Below are 11,040 nucleotides of genomic sequence, written 5' to 3'. Positions count from 1 at the left end.
AACTCAGCTGTGTGGACATTGTGTTTGACCATAGACCTGACATTAATTAGACCTGCTTTAATAGAGGAGTTTCTATAGCTTGGTATCTTAGGTTGGTTTAGGGGCATATTAAAAGCTCTAATCCGTGAAAAAGCGAAAACATCTGAGCAAGATGGACAATTTTTACCTTCCTTATGTAGATCGATCGGAGTACATGTGACGCAAGGTCTTAGTGATTGGAGTTCCTGGCTGGTGTAGGTCCGATTTCTTCTATCAGTATGATTCTGGACAGGGGGTATGGCCTTGGGCCCGGTCCCGGCTCGGACGGGCGCAGACGGGCTTGCCTTAGGCGCGCCTTCGGCGCGCAGACGGTGCGCCCGCTGCGCGTCCTGGGTATGCACATAGTTTATAGGAAAGGGGGAGCTTGGGGAGGGGGCGTGGCCTCAGGTAGTGGGCCTGGCCTGAGGGCTCACTGGAAATGGCGGCAACAAGTTTTGTATCCCGCGGCAGCGCTAAAATCCGCAGCGCGGGGATGTCTACTTCGTGATTTCAAAGAGTAAATGCCCTGGGAGAGGAATCGGGTAAGTAAAATCACAGTATCACATTAAATTGTTAAAAAGTTAAAACAAGCGTCTCCCGGCTTCCGCCTCAGGAGATGAGTGTCTTCTGACTGGCACTTGTAATCAGTGCGTCTTAAAATACCTTCGGCGGGGGGCGTGGCCTCAGGTAGTGGGCGTGGCCTGAGGGCTCACTGGAAATGGCGGCAACAAGTATTGTATCCCGCGGCAGCGCTAAAATCCGCTGCGCGGGGATGTCTACTTCGTGATTTCAAAGAGTAAATACCTTGGGAGAGGAATCGGGTAAGTAAAATCACAGTTTCACATTAAATTGTTAAAAAGTTAAAACGAGCGTCTCCCGGCTTCCGCCTCAGGAGATGAGTGTCCCTCCTCTTCCCAGTCAACATCCTCAGTTTCAGAGATGACAGATGCTGCTCTCTCCACAATGACTGAATCAGGCATGGTTTCTTCCAACAATGACGATTTTCAGCAAAACGAAAATTAAAAAGTATGTGGCTACGTTATGGGTCTGAACTCACTATGTGGTGTCTCAAAAAACTGCTGTACATAAATCACAAATGCAAATTCAGAATCCTCACCGCTGACCACCAATGTTAGAATCCAGATTCCCTGGTTGGCACAGGTAGGTACTTGTACCAAGCAGGGGACCTTTCCTCCAGTCAGGGTAAGGGGTTACACTCTATCAATAACCCCTGCTCACCCTCTAGGTAGTTTGGCGCGAGCAGACAAGGCGTTATCTCAGGCGTAATGGCTAACCATTTGTGATCACATACAACAATTCAATGACACCCCCCACAAATGGACTCCACACTGGGTTATCAAAAACATACTTCTTTATGTAAGCAGACTTATCACAAGACCCAATAACGTGTCAAACGGGCCCACAATACTATTTAGATAAAGCGTTCTTGGTTAAAGCTTAGTTCAGGAGGTCTGAGCGCTTCGTGCGCGTCGGCCGGTTCGTGTGGTGATAAGAGGCTGCGAGCGGGGCTCACAAGCGTCGGCAGAAACTCCGGATGATGCGTGCACCTTACAGTGTGAAGGGGGCACAGTACCTTGGTCTTTGTAGAAGTTCGTCAGGGACGGCGCAGTAAATCCTCAGCGCGCGTGTACAGCGCGAGGTCCTTTCAATCGCGGTGCGAGCTCCGGCTCGAAGGGGGCCTCAGTCGCGATGCTCAGGGGGACGGTGCAGATGTACGGTGCGGGCTCTTAGTTGCAGCGGTCGAGCCGTACCTCTGAGGACGGCGCCTTTGTTCTCGGCGTGATGCAAAGCCGGTAACACGTTCAGGTGGGGAACGCGAACCAACCACTCTAGGAGCCACAGCCTGCCCTCAGCAAGGGTAGGGGGGCACGCAAAGTGGCACGATGCAGAGAGGCAAATCATGTGTCACGAAGTCCTTCCTTTGTGTTGCGAGCTACGGCTCAGGGCCTAAGTCACGGTGCTTGGACAGGGCAGGGGGGCACAGGCTTGCGAAAGTACACGCCGCGTTGGGAGGCGCACACTTCTCTCAGCGTCAGCTTCACGGGGAGAACAGCTGTTCTCAAAGGAGGTGAAGTCCACTGGTCCTGGGACTTTGTTCAGGGGGCAAGCTCAACACAAGCCCTTGGAGACCTTAAACAGCACACGTTGAAGCAAAGTTTATCAGCAATCTTTCTCCTCTCCTTCAGCAGCAAGGCAACCACTGCAGGCCAATCCCCAGGTCAGGGACAGTACTCCTCCTACAGCTTTCCCGGTTCCTTCTCCTCAGGCAGAGGTTCGTCTTGTAGCAGGATCTGATTTCTTAGGAGCAGGGCTCCTTCATTTATACCACATTTCTTTTGTTCTCCTAGACCAGGGGGGCCCTTGCCTAGTTCAGTCCAGTTCTGGAGCACTTTGTTTACGCTATGAAGGCTTCTTCATTCAGGGTGCAGGGCAGAGTCATCAGACGCTCCACAGGGGGTTGGAGCCGGCATTGTGGTGGCAGAGCACAGTCCTATTCAGAGCCCAGGTGCGCTCCTCCCACCCATCTACCTGCCAATCGTCCTATTCTCCACCAGGCTACCTAGCCCTGCCCATCTGGGTTTCTCCAGCCCTGTCACTCACGCAAGCCAGACAGCAGATACACATCGTGCAGAGGCGGGCTGAAATGGTTAGGCAAGCAAAGGCCAGCTTTCTAAAAGCGGCATTTGCAAACGCGGAATATTAAAATAAACCTTACTAAAAGGTCTACCTTATTTTTCTGAGTTCAGGCATACTAAACTCGATCTTCTACCATGTTCCCTGGGCCTGTTAGGATCATAGGATGTAACAATCTTAACAGCCCATTCTGGCCTATGAGAACAGGGTAGCCTTACAATAGAGAAAAACGAAAATGGCTGTAATTCACTATTAGGACATGCCACACACATCAGGGCTTGTCCTACCTTATGCTTACAATGCACCCTGCCCTGGGGCCTACCATAGGGGTGACTAATATGAAGTTAAGGGAAGGTTTTAGGGACTGGCAAGTGTGGGCACTTGCCCAGTCAGCATGTCAGTACCAGACTGCACGCAGGTTCTGCAATGGCAGACCTTAGATACATTTTACCAGGCCGCTTCTGTGTGTGGCACAACCAGTGCTGCGAGCCCACCAGCGGTATTTGTATTTACACGCCCTGGCACTCCTGGTGCACTTGACTGGGGTCTAATAGTAAACCAAATAAGCCAATCATGGAATCCAACCAACATATACATTTTACATAGGGAGCACTTGCACTGTGGCACTGGTTGGCAGTGGCACAGCGCTCTGAGCGGCCAACACCATCAAAACACATGAAGCACATCAGCAAAAAGTGGAAGGGAGACTCACGCCAAGGTGCCAGGTCTAACATGGATGAACACACAAGGAGCACTGCTCGCACCTGTGCATGAACACACAAGTTGCACTGTGAGCACCTGCACAAGAACACACAAGGAATACTGTGCGCACCTGTACAAGAACAGACAAGGAGCACTGCTTGCACCGGTGCATGAACACACAAGGAGATCTGCTCGCACCTGAGCATGCACACACAAGTTGCACTGTGAGAACCTGCACAAGAACACACAAGGAATACTGTGCACACCTGCACAAGAACAGAGAAGGAGCACTGCTCGCACCTGTGCATGAACACACAAGTTGCACTGTGATCACCTGCACAAGAACACACAAGGAATACTGTGCGCACCTGTACAAGAACAGACAAGGAGCACTGCTCGCACCTGTGCATGAACACACAAGGAGCACTGCTCGCACCTGAGCATGCACACACAAGTTGCACTGTGAGAACCTGCACAAGAACACACAAGGAATACTGTGCGTACCTGCACAAGAACAGAGAAGGAGCACTGCTCGCACTTGTGCATGAACACACAAGTTGCACTGTGAGCACCTGCACAAGAACACACAAGGAATACTGTGCGCACCTGCACAAGAACAGACAAGGAGCACTGCTAGCACCTGTGCATGAACGCACAAAGAGCACTGCTCACACCTGTGCATGCACATGTTAGAAAGGATAGACGGACCGGGAGGGTCGGCCGGGGTCAGGAGGAGAGGTCTCCGGGGAGAGCCGTCTCCAGCGCTCGTACAGACAAGTAACTTCCCCCCCACAGACAGATACCACACACGGATAAGGTTCAGTGTTCTTTATAAGCACTTCTTAAGGTACGGTTGAATGGTACAAGGAGGTCTGGACTCAAGGGTCCCCTCGATTCAAGTCTCTCAAAGCAGGGTAAGGGGTAGCGGGACAGTCTGTCTACCAGTCAGGTAGTTTGGATGAGATGATGATTAGCTCACAATCCTCGAGCTTAGTTGGTGCGGGCCGCGGCAGCGCCAGCAGGTCCCGGAAAGATGGTCGATGTACGGTCCGCGGCAGCGCCAGCAGGTCCCGGTGAGGATGGTCGTTACAACGGGCCGCGGCAGCGCCAGCAGGTCCCGGAAAGATGGTCGATGTACGGTCCGCGGCAGCGCCAGCAGGTCCCGGTGAGGATGGTCGTTACAACGGGCCGCGGCAGCGCCAGCAGGTCCCGACGAGGATGGATGTTGTAGAAGGCCGCGGCAGCGCCAGCAGGCAGGACGATGGTTCACAAGAGCGGGCTACGGCAGCGCCAGTAGTTCGTCAAGGCTGAGTTCTCTCGGTGTCTCTCGACTCCAGGATACAACTGCCTTCCTGCTCCGGAGTTGCCCCAGTTATAGGGCAGGCGCTCTTTGATGTCCGGACCCTCGCACTTGGAGGTCGGAGGGCCCGGGATGAAGGTGTCCAGACACCCAGCAGGGGGTGGAGCCAGCGCCTGGGGGAGCTGGAGGCGATCGGCACCTGGCGGGGGAAGAGCTCTTGACACTTCGTCCTCCCATTGACCTGCCAAGTGGTCCGCTCACCTCCCGGGTGGATGGTGGTGCCGGGATGTCGGGGCCGGTCAGGCCCGGGGTTAGGGTCGGGGCGAGGCCACGCGGCCTCGTGGTGCAGGGCCCAAGATGGCGGCTTGAACCGGCCGGGGGAGCCGGTGGGGCTGGGCCCCGTGATGAGTAGAGGTCCGAGGGCAGAAGATCCGTCGGGAGACGGGGTACGGGTGTTTTTCGTGGGTTATGCCTGGTGGGCCGGAGCTCGGGCCCTGTCGTGCGGGGAGGGAGCAAGCCCTTCGTGTGGCCTGTCCAACAGCACACATAAGTTGCACTGTGAGCACCTGCACAAGAATACACAAGGAATACTGTGCGCACCTGCACAAGAACAGACAAGGAGCACTGCTCGCAACTGTGCATGAAAACACAAGGAGCACTGCTCGCACCTGTGCATGAACACACAAGGAGCACTGTGAGCACCTGCACAAGAACAGAGAAGGAGCACTACATGCACCTGGACAAGAACAGACAAGGAGCAGTGCACACACCTCCACAAGAACACAAAAGGACTACTGTGCGCACCTGCACAAGAACAGAGAAGGAGTAATGCTCGCACCTGTGCAAGAACACACAAGTTGCACTGTGAGAACCTGCACAAGAACACACAAGGAATACTGTGCGCACCTGCACAAGAACAGACAAGGAGCACTGCTCGCACCTGTGCATGAACACACAAGGAGCACTGCTCACACCTGTGCATGCACACACAAGTTGCACTGTGAGCACCTGCACAAGAACACACAAGGAATACTGTGCGCACCTGCACAAGAACAGACAAGGAGCACTGCTCGCACCGGTGCATGAACACACAAGGAGCACTGCTCACACCTGTGCATGCACACACAAGTTGCACTGTGAGCACCTACACAAGAACACACAAGGAATACTGTGCGCACCTGCACAAAAACAGATAAGGAGCACTGTGAGCACCTGTGCATGACAAACACACAAGGAACACTGCTCGCACCTGTGCATGAACACACAAGGAGCACTGCTCGCACCTGAGCATGCACACACAAGTTGCACTGTGAGCACCTGCACAAGAGCACACAAGGAATACTGTGCGCACCTGCACAAGAACAGACAAGGAGCACTGTGAGCACCTGTGCATGAACACACAAGGAGCACTGCTCGTACCTGAGCATGCACACACAAGTTGCACTGTGAGCACCTGCACAAGAACACACAAGGAATACTGTGCGCACCTGCACAAGAACAGACAAGGAGCACTGCTCACACCTGTGCATGAACGCACAAGGAGCACTGCTCGCACAAGAACAAACAAGGAGCTCTTCACACACCTGATGAAGAACACACAAGGAATACTGCTCGCACCTGCACAAGAACAGACAAGGAGCACTTCACACACCTTTTTAAGAACACACAAGGAATACTGCTCGCACCTGCACAAGAACACACAAGGAGTACTGCTCGCACCTGTGCATGAACAGACAAGGAGCACTGTGCGCACCTGCACAAGAACAGACAAGGAGCACTGCTCGCACCTGTGCATGAACACACAAGGAGTACTGCTCACACCTGTGCATGAACACACAAGGAGCACTGTGAGCACCTGCACAAGAACAGACAAGGAGCACTGCTCGCACCTGTGCATGAACACACAAGTTGCACTGTGAGCACCTGCACAAGAACACACAAGGAATACTGTGCGCACCTGCACAAGAACAAACAAGGAGCACTGCTCGCACCTGTGCATGAACACACAAGGAGCACTGCTCGCACCTGTGCATGAACACACAAGGAGCACTGCTCGCACCTGAGCATGCACACACAAGTTGCACTGTGAGCACCTGCACAAGAACACACAAGGAATACTGTGCGCACCTGCACAAGAACAGACAAGGAGCACTGCTAGCACCTGTGCATGAACGCACAAAGAGCACTGCTCACACCTGTGCATGCACACATAAGTTGCACTGTGAGCACCTGCACAAGAATACACAAGGAATACTGTGCGCACCTGCACAAGAACAGACAAGGAGCACTGCTCGCAACTGTGCATGAAAACACAAGGAGCACTGCTCGCACCTGTGCATGAACACACAAGGAGCACTGTGAGCACCTGCACAAGAACAGGGAAGGAGCACTACATGCACCTGGACAAGAACAGACAAGGAGCAGTGCACACACCTCCACAAGAACACAAAAGGACTACTGTGCGCACCTGCACAAGAACAGAGAAGGAGTAATGCTCGCACCTGTGCAAGAACACACAAGTTGCACTGTGAGAACCTGCACAAGAACACACAAGGAATACTGTGCGCACCTGCACAAGAACAGACAAGGAGCACTGCTCGCACCTGTGCATGAACACACAAGGAGCACTGCTCACACCTGTGCATGCACACACAAGTTGCACTGTGAGCACCTGCACAAGAACACACAAGGAATACTGTGCGCACCTGCACAAGAACAGACAAGGAGCACTGCTCGCACCTGTGCATGAACACACAAGGAGCACTGCTCACACCTGTGCATGCACACACAAGTTGCACTGTGAGCACCTACACAAGAACACACAAGGAATACTGTGCGCACCTGCACAAAAACAGATAAGGAGCACTGTGAGCACCTGTGCATGAACAAACACACAAGGAACACTGCTCGCACCTGTGCATGAACACACAAGGAGCACTGCTCGCACCTGAGCATGCACACACAAGTTGCACTGTGAGCACCTGCACAAGAGCACACAAGGAATACTGTGCGCACCTGCACAAGAACAGACAAGGAGCACTGTGAGCACCTGTGCATGAACACAAAAGGAGCACTGCTCGCACCTGAGCATGCACACACAAGTTGCACTGTGAGCACCTGCACAAGAACACACAAGGAATGCTGTGCGCACCTGCACAAGAACAGACAAGGAGCACTGCTCGCACCTGTGCATGAACGCACAAGGAGCACTGCTCGCACCTGCACAAGAACAAACAAGGAGCTCTTCACACACCTGATGAAGAACACACAAGGAATACTGCTCGCACCTGCACAAGAACAGACAAGGAGCACTTCACACACCTGTTGAAGAACACACAAGGAATACTGCTCGCACCTGCACAAGAACACACAAGGAGTACTGCTCGCACCTGTGCATGAACAGACAAGGAGCACTGTGCGCACCTGCACAAGAACAGACAAGGAGCACTGCTCGCACCTGTGCATGAACACACAAGGAGTACTGCTCACACCTGTGCATGAACACACAAGGAGCACTGTGAGCACCTGCACAAGAACAGACAAGGAGCACTGCTCGCACCTGTGCATGAACACACAAGTTGCACTGTGAGCACCTGCACAAGAACACACAAGGAATACTGTGCGCACCTGCACAAGAACAGACAAGGAGCACTGCTTGCACCTGTGCATGAACACACAAGGAGCACTGCTCGCACCTGTGCATGAACACACAAGTTGCACTGTGAGCACCTGTGCATGAACACACAAGGAGCACTGTGAGCACCTGCACAAGAACAGACAAGGAGCACTTCACACACCTGATGAAGAACACACATGGAATACTGCACACACCTGCACAAGAACAGATAAGGAGCACTGCTCACACCTGTGCATGAACACACAAGGACTACTGTGCGCACCTGCACAAGAACAGAGAAGGAGCACTGCTCGCACCTGTGCTTGAACACACAAGGAGTACTGCTCGCACCTGTGCATGAACACACAAGGAGCACTGTGAGCACCTGCACAAGAACAGACAAGGAGCACTATGCGCACCTGCACCAGAACACACAAGTAGGACTGTGCGCACCTGCACAAGAACAGAGAAGGAGCACTGCTCGCACCTATGCTTGAACACACAAGGAGCACTGTGAGAACCTGCACAAGAACACTCAAGGTGTGCTGTACGCACCTGCACAAGAAAAGACAGTGAGCACTGCACGCATCTGCTCAAGAACACAGAAGGAATACTGTGCACACTGCACAAGAACAGATAAGGAGCACTGCACAAATCTGCCCAAGAACACACATGGAATACTGCAAGCACCTGCACAAGAACACACAAGGAATACTGTGCGCACCTGCAAAAGAACAGACAAGGAGCACTGCTCGCAAATGTATTCAGCAGCAGGGAGTTCTGCTCACGCCTGCGCACTGCGTGTACTTGTGCACTAATGACAGGGGGAGTGGTACTCTGCTCAAGTGCACCCAGTCACAGGGAAAAAGTAGGTGGAGGTTAGTGCTTAACTTGAGACAGTGTTTTCCAGTGCTCAGCACCCGCACTTAATTGTCAACACCACACTTAGGACAGTCTGCCACATGGTGGCGCTGCTCATCTAATGTGGAGATGAGAAGAGCAACGTTTGCTTATGAATACAATATACATTTAAAATGATTAATACCTACCTCCCCAGCCATTCCTGTAGCTGTGGGGACCTGAAATAATCTGGACTGTCTCACTTGCATGAGAGAGATCTTTAGTAGTTGTTGTGGCAGCGATGACGAGGGCGATGGATGAACAGACAAGGAGCACTGCTAGCACCTGTGCATGAACACACAAGGAGCACTGCTCGCACCTGTGCATGAACACACAAGGAGCACTGCTCGCACCTGAGCATGCACACACAAGTTGCACTGTGAGCACCTACACAAGAACACACAAGGAATACTGTGCGCACCTGCACAAAAACAGATAATGGTCACCCACTGACCGTACTTCCTGGTGTTAGCGGGTAGGGGAGCCCGCGGGACCATGTCTCTTCCCCCTAAGCACGCCAGGACCATAGCAGCCGGTTCCCACTCTTGCTGGGCCGGCTCATACTCCTCTGGTTCCTCCAATGATCGCTCTTCCCCCAGGGCGGCGGCAGCTACCTGGCGGGGCTTGGGTGTTTGGTTCTGCGGGCAGCTCGGGTCATTGGCGTAGTGGCCGACTCGCTGGCATCGGTGGCACGTGACGTTGGCTCGGACCCCAGGACGCCACGGGGGGTTGCCCCGACCGGCCGGAGCCGGGGTGCTGGCCACGGGTGTTGCGGGCAAGGCGTCTCTCCCTCGCCCCTGGCCCCCTCCTCCTCCCCGAGGACGGTGCTGGCCTTGGTTGTTTCTGTTCTGTTCGTGTGGCCCCCTCCGGCCCACTCGGGTGCTTTCCCATCGGTCAGCTTCGGCGGCGAGCTGCCGGGGGTCAGTCAGCTTACTGTCGAGGAGGTGCTGCCTGAGCTCGACGAAGCAGTTGTTCGACAGGTGCTCCCATACCATCAGGTTAAAGAGTTGTTCGTAGGTGGTGACCTGGCTCCCCTTTATCCAACCCTCGAAGGCACGGCTGAAATAGTTCACGTATTCTACCCAAGTTGTACCTGGGATCCGGGTGCAATCTCTGAACCTCTGGCGGTACATCTCGGGTGTGAGGCCGTAGCGGGTGAGGAGGGCAGCCTTCATGTGGTCGTAGGACGACATTTGGTGATCTGGGAGCTGCAGTAGGGCATCGCGCCCCTCGTTGATAAACCTCCCCCAGAGTCCGGCTCCCCAATCACTCCGGTCGATCCGGTGGGAGGTCATGGCGATCTCGTAGGCTTTAAACCACTGTTGTATGTCGTCTTCTCGGACATACTCGCGGACAACATCCTTGGGGATGTGGACTTTTTTCTCGATTGGCCCCGGGGTGTGTGGTCGCTCAGGCACCCCCAGTTCTTTATTCTGTTTCCGAAGTTCTATTTCCGCCAGTTTGCGCTCGTGCTCGAGCGTTATTTTTTTCTCCTCCAGCTCTCTCTGTCTCTGCTTCTCTTCTCGTTCATCTCGGAGCCGCATGTGCTCGAGGTTGAGTTTCTGTTCAGCTAACTTGAGTTCCCCATCCATCTTGAGTCGTGCCATTTCCAACTCGTGCAATCTGGTTCTTTCTCTTTCTCGGATCTCCTCCTGCGAGAGGCCCGTTCCCCGCTCCTCGGGAGCCGTGGCGTTCCCCTCTGGTGTGATGCTGCTTTGGTCGGAGGGTCCGGCGACCCCAGTTTCTGTCCACGACTCTAGGGCGTGCTTTAGATCATCTTTGGTACTCAGGCCGGTGGTAGCAATGCCAAGTTCTATGCAGAATTGTCTCAGTTCGCGGTGGTTGTATT

Source organism: Triturus cristatus, chromosome 4_1 (assembly GCF_964204655.1).
Source record: "Triturus cristatus chromosome 4_1, aTriCri1.1, whole genome shotgun sequence".
In the NCBI taxonomy this organism is placed as follows: Eukaryota; Metazoa; Chordata; class Amphibia; order Caudata; family Salamandridae; genus Triturus; species Triturus cristatus.
Note: the sequence above shows the minus strand (reverse complement) of the source record.